General features: G+C 46.5%; 1 pseudogene; it reads right to left on the bottom strand.

Annotated features, from left to right (window-relative positions):
- Nucleotides 1-1081: 1081 nt before the first annotated feature.
- LOC125363728 lies at nt 1082-1197 on the bottom strand (annotated as a pseudogene).
- Nucleotides 1198-13706: the final 12509 nt, after the last annotated feature.

The raw sequence follows: 13706 nt of genomic DNA, 5'->3' as shown, positions 1-13706 counted from the left end.
GATACGCTCCTCTCTTCCTTTTAATGAGCAATGAAGACCTGGGTCATTAGGTCCACCCCAGTTTAGTATGACCTCGTCTTAACTTAGTGACATCCACAGAGACCTTGTTTCACAATCAGGTACTGAGGCAGATTCTGGGACTTCAGATGTCATGGTACCCCTACAGTGGCTGTCTCCCTAGTCTTCTACATCTCAGAGTTTCATAAATCATTGTCAGGAGGCATTGCCTACCACAGACACGTTTCAATTGCTTTGACTTGGGAAAACAGTCATCTTAAGCAACTTCAAAGAGAAAATATTTCTTCTGTATTTGTGTAAGAAGGGAATTTTAATATCCTCTCATCCATTTTTCTCCCAGCTCTTACACTACTTAGAAGAACACTGAAACCCCTCTGTTGGAATCATTCCAGGTGTGACAATCTACTGAAAGCTAAATGGGGTTTATAAGGCTTTTTGAATAAAGTAACTATTGTTCATGGAGCTAGCAGGGTCAGTCATTGCTCTGTGCTTACGATACACTCTAAGCGGAGCTAGGAAAGAAAGCAGCGTTTACTCTGAGCCACTTGAATATTTGCCTTAACACATGCTTTCTGAAAGCACATGACTTCAGCCTCTGCCCCGGGAACTAAAGGGATTTCTTCCAGAACCTCAGAGAATATGGTGTTCCTATTATAGGTGATGTGAACTAGTAGCAAACAAATAAAAATAAAGAAAACTGTAAAAATGATAGGAACACTATCTATTCTGATTTGGGTGCATGATTCATTTTTTGTGCTATGGAAAGGGTGGTTTGACTTCTGCCAATCTAGGCTGAATCCACTTGGGTTATCTTTTTCATCTGTTTTTACTCTGTCCTGTGACTCTTTACATTTCTTTCCCCATTTTGAAGAAAAAGACATCACCATAAATGTCCAATATATATGGTGCCCAACTCTGTGTTAGGTTTTGAAAGAAACAACCACTTGGTGGTCCTCTGCAGGCCCTACAAAACTTTACCTGAGAAACAAAAGCTCTGAACAAGACAGAGGATCCAGGTGGCACACCAAGCCAACCATGGGTTGTACCTGTTGGCTGGCTGTCTCCCAGTCAACCCCAAATGCCTACATCCTGGCTCTAAAATGCTAAAAGAGAGAAAGTCCACTTTTCGATCTCCTCTTGGTAACATACTATAGAAATGATCCCTGAAAGTATAATCTTTCCATCTCCTTTTAGATCTGTGCATTTCCCTTCTCTACCAGGTTCCTGTACCTTCTCCTCAGCAGTTGCATTCTTCCTTCCCACAGTCTCAGAGCTCTGTCCTAGGATCTTTGTGAGTCAGGAAAAGCTTCCTCTACAAGATCCCAGCTCCCAGGATGGAACCCGGGACCAGGCAAAGCCAGGCTTTCCATGGCCCTGCCAAGGGCCACAGGGACTGGTTCAAGGTTGGCAGGTGGGGGCTGGGGATATGGCCTAGTGGCAAGAGTGCCTGCCTCATATACATGAGGCCCTGGGTTCGATTCCCCAGCACCACATATACAGAAAATGGCCAGAAGTGGCGCTGTGGCTCAAGTGGCAGAGTGCTAGCCTTGAGCGGGAAGAAGCCAGGGACAGTACTCAGGCCCTGAGTCCAAGCCCCAGGACTGGCAAAAAAAAAAAAAAGAAAAGAAAAGAAAGGTTGGCAGGTGGCCTGGGCTAATTCAATCAGAGATCTCTCCCCATTCTGGTAGGAATATTGGGGGCTTCTGGTAGCCACTCAATGCCCACAAATGGTGCCAGCCTTTGAATAAAGTTGACACTATGGATGGAAAATTTTTCTGGTGCCAAGTTCTGTACCAAGCCTCAGGTCAAACCAGTAGCTCTTGAGTTGTTAGTCTCCCACCCAATATCACCCTGGACAGTCCTTTGCTCCCCGGTCCTTGTCTCTTCTTTGATCATGAGTCCAAACAAGAACTGGGCCAGATCCAAGCCCCCCAGGAACAGCATGATGGGAAGGCAAGCAGGTGACTTGAGATGTCAGAACAAACATGCCCTCAGCCAGGGTCACTCATGGCCATCAAGAATTCAGTCTAGGGGCTGGGGATATAGCCTAGCGGCAAGAGTGCCTGCCTCGGATACACGAGGCCCTAGGTTCGATTCCCCAGCACCACATATACAGAAAACGGCCAGAAGCGGCGCTGTGGCTCAAGTGGCAGAGTGCTAGCCTTGAGCAAAAGGAAGCCAGGGAACAGTGTTCAGGCCCTGAGTCCAAGGCCCAGGACTGGCAAAAAAAAAAAAAAAAAAAAAAAAAAAAAAAAAAAAGAATTCAGTCTATAAGAGGCTTGGGAGATAGCAGCCAAGTAGCCATTGAGTCCATATTCCATTGATCTTTTGCCTTGTTCACTGTAATTTCTAGGGGATAACAGTTTTTTCCCAACTAGAAAGGAAGTTGCTCTACAAGGCTTCTCAAATCAAACACGGCTCCTGAGAAAACACAGTGGCAGCACCACACTTGTAATCAGGGCTCCAGTTTCCATGCTGATGGCTTAGGCTATCAAGCAGTCATTCCTTCTAAATCACTGTTTTCTTTTTTCTACTTCTGATATATTCATTTATTTGGGGCTTCTATTTTTAGCCTGTCTGAAGGGAGAGAAAAAAAGTAATGGGAATTCACAGGATTTATTGCACAAATTACTTCCCTGGCTTGCTCTAACCTCCATCCAGCCTCCTGACAGTGGCATTGTATTTCGTATTTATTAGAGTTTAAAGTGCTCTATTAGGTAGTTTACAAGCTTTCCTTAATGCCGCTAAGCAAGCCAAGTGCATAACAGATGCCAGGGACCCATCTCAGGTCTTATCGGGCCCGTCTTTAGTTTGTGACTCCAGGAAGTCTTTCCAGTGCTGGGCCTGGCTTCTACACGGAGCCTGTTGTGAATTTTACATCAAAACTCTAGGAGATCAACTTCCAAGTTATTTATGATGTACACACGGGAAGAATTGTTTATCCTTCACACTAATGGTCAAAATGAAGACCTACAAAATAATTCTAAGTAATTTCTGCAAAACATTGCATGTCTCAACAGTCAGATATAAGACTTGTAGCTCATTCTCTACTAACTTATAATGAGTTGTGAGGGGCCGGAGAAGAATTCTCCTTGAAATACATTCACCCTCTACTCAAGAGAGTAGAATTATTTCATCAGGACACAAGAAGAAAGGCCCATGCATCCTTTGCTCCTATATCACGTCCTGCTGGGCCTCCGAGAATGACCCTTTAGTTTTGTTTATTCATTGGCAATGATGGAGCTTTGAACTCTGGGCCTTGTACTTGCTAGGCAGGTGCTTTATCCCTTGAGCTACAACCCTATACCTTTGAGTTTCAGCTATTTTTTAGGTAAAATCTCCCCTCCCACCTCCTCTTTTTGTTTTTGCTCAGGCTGTCCTGGACCACAGTCCTCTTACTTATACTTCCACACGGCGGGGATGTCAGATGGATACTAGTATGCTAACCTTATTTGTTGAGATGGAGGTCTGACTAACTTTTTGCTCAGGCTGAACCTATCCACATCACAAGCAGCTGGAAAGACAGGGGTGAGCCACCATTGGATGATCCTCTGGAGTGATGACCCTAGCTAATGTGTACAGTCAAGTCTACACTGTTCCCTTGCCTTGAGCTGTCACTGATGCTGGCTCTTTTGAAGATCGTTGCCTTACCAAAATGCCTTTGCTCTGCTTTAACTGCCTCTCCAGTTGTGCATTCTAGTTCTTTCAAGCCCCTCACCATAGTTTGAATGCACCTGCCAGAGTTTCTGTGTTGGAAACTTTATTCTCAAGTAATCCATGTTGGAAGTAGAGCCTTTAAGAGGTGGGAGCTATCAGGAATGGATTAATGCCATTGTGGTGGGACCGAGTTCCTGATTCTTTTTTAAATAAATGGGTATCTGTCTGTCTCTCTGTCTGTCAATGTTTGTGTCTTTCTCTCTTTCCTGCCTCCGTGGTGTAGCATGTGATGATGTAGCAAGGGGATTCCCACCAGAAGCCTCCCCTTGATCTCGGCCTACCCATCCTCCACAAACACATTGAGATTAAAATCAAATGATCTCAGGAAAGCACAGAGGAAAGAGATGCTAGGCTGAGAGCCAAGAGACCAGGCCCCCATCATGCGCTCTGGTTCTCATATCCTGGTTGTTTTGGTTTTGTTTTTGTTTTTGGCCAATCCTGGACCTTGGACTCAGGGCCTGAGCACTGTCCCTGGCTTCTTTTTGCTCAAGGCTAGCACTCTGCCACTTGAGCCACAGCGCCGCTTCTGGCCATTTTCTGTATATGTGGTGCTGGGGAATCGAACCCAGGGCCTCATGTATACAAGGCAAGCACTCTTGCCACTAGGCCATATCCCCAGCCTGGTTCTCATATCCTGAATGTCTGGGAAGTTGCTTTGTCTCTAGCTTCTCACTGTTTAACAGAGAGCATGGCCTGTGAGCCCAAGCATACTCGAGCTCTAGCTCCTTTCCATCCCAACTACTTGTTATATGGTGGAGGGGTCAACAAATGGCACACCTAGAGAGCAAGGAAGCTGTTTCATAGCTTTAAGGTTAGCTTGTTTTCAACATTTGGGTCAAAGTTACGCCAACATATCTCTCTCTCTCTCTCTCTCTCTCTCTCTCTCTCTCTCGTTCTTTTGTTGCTAGTCCTGGAGCTTGAACTCAGGACCTGGGTGCTATCACCGAGCTCTTTTGCTCAAGACTAACATACTCTACTACTTGAGTCACAGCTCTACTTCTAGCTTTTTAGTGGTTAATGGGAGATAAAAGTCTCATAGATTTTCCTACCAGATCGCAATTGTCTGAGTAGCTAGGATTACAGGCAGGAGCCACTAGCACCTACCTGTCAACACCTCTTTGTAAGCACCTCATTTTTTTTGGTTTTTGGTTTTGTTGCCAGTCCTGGAGCTTGAACTCAGGGCCTGAGTACTGTCCCTGGCTTCCTTTTGCTCAAGGCTAGCACTCTACCTTTGGAGCCACAGCGCCACTTTTGGCTTTTTTCTACATATGTGGTGTTGAGGAATTGAACCCAGGGCTTCATGTATACGAGGCAAGCACTTTACCACTAGGCCATATTCCCAGCCCGCACCTCATTTTTTGTGGGTTCTTTTTAGTTTGTTTGTTTGGGGGGGGCTATTCCCCAGAACAATAGAGACAGGCAGGAAGTTCCATGGGATTGTTCTGCTCTATATATTTCCATGCTGCTTTCTGCCTACTAAGTCATTCTTCCATTCACTCATCCACCTATCCACATATCTAACCACTCACCCACACAACTCTCATCCAGCCATCATTGTATCCAGTTTGATCAATATTTCAGTGCACCAATGTGCCCGCCCTGTGGAAAGTCTGGGAGTAGTGACAGCCACTCTTTTGGTGTGGGTGGCTATGACTGACAGTCTTGATCCTGAGGATAAATAAGTACAGTCTGTCTCTGGGGAGCTTTCCTCAAATGGCTGTTTGTCACAGACCTCTATCATGTGAGAAAAATAGGGAAAAAAACCCCACCCAATCTAAGTTCCCTCCACCCACGGAGGTAGTATGTGGGAACCAGGACTGGGGAATGCTCAGATCTTTGAAATCATTCCTGACACTGCACAGCAAGTCCATCCCCTAGAAGCTAGAGGAGGGAGGTGTCAGCCCCTTCTGCGAGAAGGTTGGGGGAAGAGCAATCTGAAAATGGAATAGGCTGCCCGGGAAGGTAATGAGTTTTCTGGCACTGGGAGTGATTGGACAAGGGCGAGGTAATCATCAATTGCTGGCGATGTCACAAAGGGAATTGAAGAGAGGGCAAGGTGATCTTCAAAGCTCCTTTTCCCACCTGAAGTTGCAGAAGTCTGGGAGCAAGAAGATGGTGCTTACTTCGAGCTCAGTACACTGCCAGTCTGCCTCGCTTCCTACCCCAACTTCTGAATTCTGCTGAGTATTATTTGGCAAAGAACATGACAGTTCCCCCAACTCCATCCCCCTTTTGTTCATGTCAGTGGATGTGTAGTTGTGCAACTAGTTTCTTAGCAGAAATCCCTAGAGAGATGGCATTCCCAATGAGGAAACAACAGGAAGGATGACATTGGTCCTGAAAACCTCTGATGGATATCACCCCCACACACACACACACTGGCCTCTCCAGACTGATTTTGATATCTCAATACACAGTGTCGGGCACAGTTTTTCCTGTAGTTTTGGAAATTATCTCCAGCATGCATTTCTTTATAAAACTTTGGGAAAATCATCTTTAAGTAGTTGTACAAAGGAGCTTTGATTCAATATGTCAATTCATACGTACACTATATCTTGATTGTTGTCATGCTTCCCTGTTGGGAACCGGCTTATTGCTTTAAGAGGTGATCCTAGGCCCGCCTCTTCTCCTGGCCGGGGGCCGCGTGGCTGCTAGCCCTGCCTATGCGCACCAAGATGGCGGCGGGCGGAACTCAGGGGGCAGTCCTATGGGATTGATGACCGCCCATAGAGGAAGTCCCGTGACGTCACCGTGATGGACAGCTCATAATCAGCCTATCGCCGTGTCTAGCTAGCCACTCCAAGTCCCTCCCCTTCCTGCCGCCATTACTGCTATATAAACCCCCACCCTGAAACTAAAACCTTGGATTTCACGCGATGTTTTCCCCAAAGCGCCTGGAGACCTGAGTCCTTATTTAAACGTAAGGGGGCTGGGTGGGCGTTTTTTCGCGACTTACACACGCCCTCGGCTTTTCACACTAGGGCACGCTCACGCTCCAGCCTTTCTCCCACGGGTCGGGAGAAAGTGCTCGAGGGCTGAGGAGAGCCCTACACTTCCCCTCGGCCAGCATGCCTTTCTATAGCTGGGGGAGCCTTGCACCCTGACAGCTGCCCTCTTAGAACATAAGCCCAAGATCATCTTTTCTCAGTCCTAAAAATCGAGGCTGTCAGGAAAATAAGGAAAAGATTCTAAGCACCCCTTCTCTACCACCTCAAATCACATTTAACCTGCAAACCAACACAGGAGCCGAGTACCAGGGAAGTCACCTTGATCAGCAGCTGGCAAAGAAACTTAGCAAGTTTGCCCAGCCCCTTTTTCTGCACTCACACAGGATGCTGGGTACACCCTGGGCCTCCCTTTCATTTCTCCATAGGAACAGCCAGTGGATGTGGCTGCCTGCAGAGGGGTGTTTATTAGACAAATAAATCTCTTTGACTAAATATGAACTATGCAGGAGAAACAAAGAAACTGCCTTTTAATGACCAAGGTTTAAATAAAGGCCTGGCAGCCTAAGGCAGAACCCCAATTAAGAAGAGATGGAAATGAGGGGCCAAGAGACCACTTCACCTCACATGAATATTTACCAAGTTCCCACTAGGGATGTGAGCCCCCGTTAGCTGCTGGGGCTTCCAGGTAAATAAGATTCTCCTTTGCCCTCCAGCGCTGGCTCTGGTGAGTGGCTGGCGCTGAGTTAGGTTAAAGGAAGAGAACAGAATGAGGTAAGAAGAACCATTACCGTGGTATGACTTAGAGCTGGGGAACAAGTACCTCCTCAGGAGGGAGGCAGGAAGATTCTAGAGAATGTATTATTTGACCTTGTCCTAAAAGACATCAGATGTTTGCCAGAGGGGAAAGGGGGCCAAGTTCTTCCAGACAGAAGGATGAACTTGTGTAGGGGACACTGGGAAAGGGTAGCACCCATGATGCTGGGGACAATGTCAAGGACAATGAGTCTCCTGTTAAAAGAAGGACCAGGGAGTCTTGTGAAGGTCACTTATGAAGGTGCTATGAAGGCTTTTGGACTTTATTCTGTAACCAGAGGCTCCCAAGTGGAAAACAAAGACAAAAACAAAAACAAACAACCAACCCCAAACACTAGCATCTAGGAAGTGAAATCTAAAGACTGCCCCAGGGTCCCTGCCCTGGGATTGGGATTCTGCAGATCTGGGTGAAGACCTGAACTCTGCATTTGGGCTGCAATAGGAGAGGGAGGAAGCTCTTTGTAGGAGCTGAGAGATGGGGGCCGGGCATCAAGGATGGGGGGCAAGGGGTGTGGCTTTGTATTCTGTGGGCTAGGATGTGGAGGACTGGGGAGGGGAAGAAGGATCTTCATAGCGTTTGGGAATAGCGGATGTTGGAAGGCCAGCACAGTACTTGGAGGGGCATGTGCCAGGGGTCCTGGCAAGCTCTCCGTGTCACCTGTGGTGATGCACTCAATGAAAGTAACCTGGGCCAGGAAGTGAAGTTGGGGCAGAGCATGCCTGCTCAGTGCCCGTGCCAGGAGAAGGTGGTTGTCCCAGAGGAGCCAGATCTCATTTGTGTGTTGTGCTACTAATTAAGCTCATGGTCTCAAGGTGATACTGGGACTGGCTCCCAGGCTTAGAGCAAAGCTAGAACACAAACAAGTTGTGAAGGAGGAAGGCGGGCCTGGCCCTGAGCGCGTCTTCTACCTGCTGCCCTGCCCATCGTGATGACATCACTGATCACGATCCAGTCCCCAGTTCTGCCCCAGCCCAGGCCTCCAGGTGACTTTGCTTCTCTGGCTGTTGCCAACAGCTTGGCACAGGAAACCAAGCTCAGAGGAGGAGTTCTTGCAGATGTGTGCCCTCGCTCCAGTTCCTCTGTGCCCGCGAGCAGAGCAACAGGAGTCTAAGAAGTCCACAGCAGTCAACCTGTTATCAAAACCCTTGAATAGCAGCCACTGCTGCTGCCAGCAACACACTGGTGCTAAAGGTTGGAGAGACAACAAAGTGAAGACCCCTTCCTTGTGAGAGGGTCCCTGATGTCTTGTAGGCTCTGAAGGGACCCTGACATCAGGAAGCTGAGAATTGCCAGGTCCCCCAGAGAGTCACCACTGACCAACAAAGGCAAAGCTGGCACTCAGCTGGTGCCTTAGAGGGTACCTCACCCCCTGTCCCGGGTAATAGCCCCCATTTAGAAATGGATTTCCCCTTCCTTCTGCTATCTTTGAATATGATTCATAGGTAATGTGATTAGATAGCTCATCATCTTAAGATCAAATGCCTTGACTCTGCTGGGAAATTGTGGCCACGGGTGTTAGGGCCATGCCAGATGACATAGCAAGGCAGACACTTGCACATCTGAGTAGAATTGCCAGAGACGAGAGGGTGACGTGGGCAGCCCCCCAATGCTCCATTGTGACTCAGGTCCCAGGGGCAGTGCTGCCATTAGAGACCACATTTGTTGAACCTGTGTCAGGGGAAAAGAATATTTCCTAAACCAGTGAATGGAATAACTTTCTGTGAAATGTCTGAATGTAGGGAAGTGAACTTTCCTTCAGTCTGATTGCTAAGTGCATTCCTATATAAAAAAAAATGTGCACTTGCAGCTCGCAAGAAGAAATGCGAGCTTGTCGCAGGACGCCCTACAGATTGCAAGATCCACAGATGCTCAAGTCCCTTATATGAAGTGGAGTAGTGTTTGCTTGTAAGCCATGTCGACTGCCTAAGGCAACCATGTACATAGCTGTTATACTGGACTCTCTAGAGAAAAATGACAAGAAGAAAGAGTCTATACATGTTTAGTACAGATGTGAGTCTTTGCTAGATTTGTATTTGGAGTGGGTTGAATCTCTGCATACAGAGTGTCCCCTTCATTGTGCGTTTATGTATAAAACAGGTGTTAGGTTCCCACGACTGGGGTTTTGGTTGTTCCTTTTATTCACCTACCTGACTGAACAGAGGGGAGTGGAAGGTCGTGGGCCACACCGGAAGCTCATTGTGTGGGACCATCTGCGGTGGGTGGCTCAGGACTTCTCCTTGGCCTTTGTCCACTAAATGCTGTGGCTCCCCCTAAAGTTGTGACAACTCAACGTAGGCACTTATAGCTTTCCAAAATACCCCTCAGAGGAGCTGTCCATGCTGTAGCCTTCTCAAAGTCCTTCCTGTACATTTACTGATGGGAGGCTCCCATTTGAGAGCGGCAGAGCAAGTGGGGAAATTAAGGTACACCGAAAGAATGGCATGCTTAGCTTTGTGGGGACAAGAGAAACGGGGCCTAGAATCTCAGAATCTTGGGGTTGGAGGGTGTTATGGGATGAGTCATGTCCCCTTTCCTGAATCATCCCCCCTTCCCCCAGCACCATATCATGTGGCTGCTTTCAAAGCTGAGTTAACTGAGGTCAATCTTGGTGAGTCCTGGTCCAACATGGCTGCCATCCTTACAAGGACACAGACGACACATGGGAAGATTATGTGAAAATTCAGAAAGAAGACACCATCGGCAAGCCAAGAAGACAAGCCTCAGAGAAAACCAACTCTGCCAGCGCTTTGATCTCAGACTTTAACCTCCAGGACTATGAGAAAATCAACTTTGTCGATGAAGTCCCCCATTCTGTGGTTCTTATTATGGCAGCCCTAACAAACTAATAAGGGGATTCTGCAGATTGTCTAGCCTGACTGTCTGCTCTGTATAAATTACCCTGGGATGACCAAAGGCCAGTCTTATGGCTCCCTGTCCACTGCTCTCCATACACCACAGAGTTGAAAATACAGACACCGCATTTTGCTCTCCGAGCCAGATGAAGTAATTCACACCCCTCCAGGTGAACACAAAAAGAGTCTCCCACAAGCTGAGTCAATAAGCAATCGTGCAGCAACCTCTAATTGTATCTCAAATGCTTTTCCAGACCTGTATGGACCAGATGAGACCAAATCGAACCAATTAATTATCCAAATTACATTAATTACCCAAATCACTGTGTGGAGGCCTGGTGTACTTGACTGAAGGGAAACTCAGGGTTCTTGAGACTCATCAGATGCACTGACTCATGTCTAGAATCACTGGCTCTAAGGTTGGGCATGAAACCAGGTGGCCTGCTGCAGACAGACTATCAATACGTCACTTACTGCTGCATCTGATGTCCCACGCCTAGTGCATAGGGCTCTGCTCCCGTACCTGTAGCCATCCCGAGATGGTTCTGAGTTTCTTCTTTATTATGCTTTGGTAAGAGGATCCTACCTCATAGCAACCTGAGCCTCTATGTTCTTGCCTTTTCTGGCCTTGAGCAGTAGTTCTCAATCCCTTGACATGCTTTTCCTTTTGGACCTCAGGACTCCACACTCTTCTCGACAGCTGCTCCCTCTCTTGCTCTTGTGTTTGTTCCTTGTTCATATTTTAAGCGTCCCTCAAATGCCATGTGTTGAGGATTCCTTGTTACCATCCACTGATGCCATTATAAATGGTGGAAACTTCAGGTGGGTGAGGTCTAATGGAAGGAAGTTAGGTCATCGGAGGCATGCCCTTGAAGGGGATAGTAGAACTCAGGCCTCTCTCTCTCTCTCTCTCTCTCTCTCTCCTTCTCCCTCCCTCCCTCTCCTCTCCTCTCCTCTCCTCTCCTCTCCTCTCCTCTCCTCTCCTCTCCTTTTGGCTACCATGAGATGAGCAATTTGCTCTGCCATGCACAAGCATAAAGACAACAGGACCAAGTGAACATGGACAGAAACCTCTGAAACTATGATCCAAAATAAACCTCTCCTTCTTTTCAGTCAACTTCCTGAGGCATTTTTTTTCACAGCAAGGGGAAGCTTACTAGCACATTTCCCATTCCATCAACCTCAGCATTTTAAGAGCCCCAAGGATGAGCTCTGGGGCTCATTCTGTATCTACACTCAATTCTTAGGCAAGCCTTATGGTTTTAAATCCTCCTTTGAACAACTAGCTTGCAGTTTAATAAAAATAAATACCAGGAAGCTGAGACACGTCTTGTCAGAAGGGGTAGAGGGAGTAGATGAATGGAGAAAGAGCAGACAAATACAGTCATAAAATTCAATGTACCTATGTGAAAATGGGATCCAGTAACTTGAAGGCGAGGTTGGGAAAAATGGAGGACAATGATGGAAGAAATGGTATTGACAGGTTGCATTATACTCATAAACTTGACAATGCTCAATCGAAACCCCTGTGTATAAATACTTAAAGATTTAAAATAACAATAGTAATAAATAATAATGATGCAAAAACAATATGGTAAAATAAATAAAAAGTAAAATAAATTATAGATAGACATAGCATATCTATCTATCTTTCTGTCTCCACCCCAGATCTCCACTCCTTTAAACTCAGGCTCCCTCAATATATTCAAGGCCCCTCAGACTTGACCGGTCTACACTTGACTCCTGCTTCTCCCTCCCAGCCAACCGGCTCCTCTGACAACCAGGTCTCACCTCACTACCCATGAACCCCACTCATCCAGTTCCTTGGTTTCCCTAATGATGTGACCGTAATGATTATAAGACTGAGTTTCCTCATTTGTGAAATGAGATAGTTGATAGAATTCGTTCAAAGGTTACATGAATTAATACATGCAAAGAAACTAGACCAGGGGACATGACACAGAAATCGTTGTTCCGTAGTTGTGTTTGTTCTATCCAATCAGTTCATGAAAAGAACTCTCCTTTTTTCTTATTTTATGTTGAATTCATCATTAAATCATATCTGCTGCATCCACAAAATAGTATCTGCCAACCTCCCACCACCTTCCTGTCACCTCCCTGGCCCAAACCAACGATTTTTTAGTAAATTTATAATTATGAAACCATTACCACAGTCTAATTTTAGAACATTTCCATGATGTCTGTGTCTTGTGGACATTTCACATAGATGGAATCCAACCACACGTCTGGCGTCTTGTGCTTAGCATAATGTTTTGAGGTTCATCCATGTTGTGGCATGTAGAAGTGGGTTCCACTTTAATGTGGAATGGTATTCCATTGTGTAGACTTCTGCCCCCTGCCCCCTCACAGGGCTCCTTGCCTCTCCCTGTCTGTGTCGACCACCTCTATTTTGAGTTTAGAAGCCAACAGATTGTTTTTTAATGTCAGTTGGTACATGCTGTCCCCTACCAAGCCCTCCCAGGCTTCCCATGGCAGAGTCAAAGCCACAGTCCCAGCAGAGGTGTCTTAGCACAGGTTACCATGACAAAATGCCTCTGGAGGGCTTAAGTGACAGAAATCTCCTTTCTCACAGAGCTGGAGGTCGGGAGTCTATGTTTGGTGTGGTGCGCGTGGTTGGGACCTGTGTTTCTTCCTGGCTTGTAGAAGCCATCTTCTCTCTGTATCCTCATATGCCCTTTCTTGGGGGAGCATAATTACATCCTAAAAGCTCTGTCTTCAAATGCAGTCGGAAAAGCATTTGCTTGGGCAGGTGCTTTAAGACCAGTATTCACCTCTTCTGGATCCCAGGAAACTTTTCCTCAAAGATCACCACTACCAACTGCACACAATAGACCCTCATTTGAAAGAAATGGGGGAAAGACCATGGCATGAGAGCACACACACACACACACACACACACACACACACACACACACACACTTCTCCGAAGCTGGGCAGGGATGGCTGACTATTAAAGGAAGGGACGATCCTGAAGGCTGGGGAAGATCTGGAGGACACAAAAGGTTTGTCCTGGTCATCTGAAGATGTTTTGAAAATTCATATCCTGACTAACAAGTTTATTCCAGTCTTCATTGTGAAAGAGTAATGAGCAAGCATGTTGGAGTTAGAACACCTAAGAATCATGATCCAAGCTCTGGTTCCAGCCCTTGCCTAACTAGCTGTGTGGCCGAAGACAAATGAATCACCCTCACTGGGTACTTTCTTCCCTTAGGGAAAGGTTTATCCTAGGTCTAAGGTTTTATATGTTGTACATCCTTTTGACAGTTTAGTGAGGTCTGTGGACTCCTTCTCAGAACCTTGTTTTGAGATGCATAAAATAGAAGAGTATACAACAGA

Source organism: Perognathus longimembris, chromosome 14 (assembly GCF_023159225.1).
Source record: "Perognathus longimembris pacificus isolate PPM17 chromosome 14, ASM2315922v1, whole genome shotgun sequence".
NCBI classification, from domain to species: domain Eukaryota; kingdom Metazoa; phylum Chordata; class Mammalia; order Rodentia; family Heteromyidae; genus Perognathus; species Perognathus longimembris.
The sequence above is the reverse complement of the archived record's forward strand: the minus strand, read 5'-3'. Positions and strand labels throughout refer to the sequence as shown.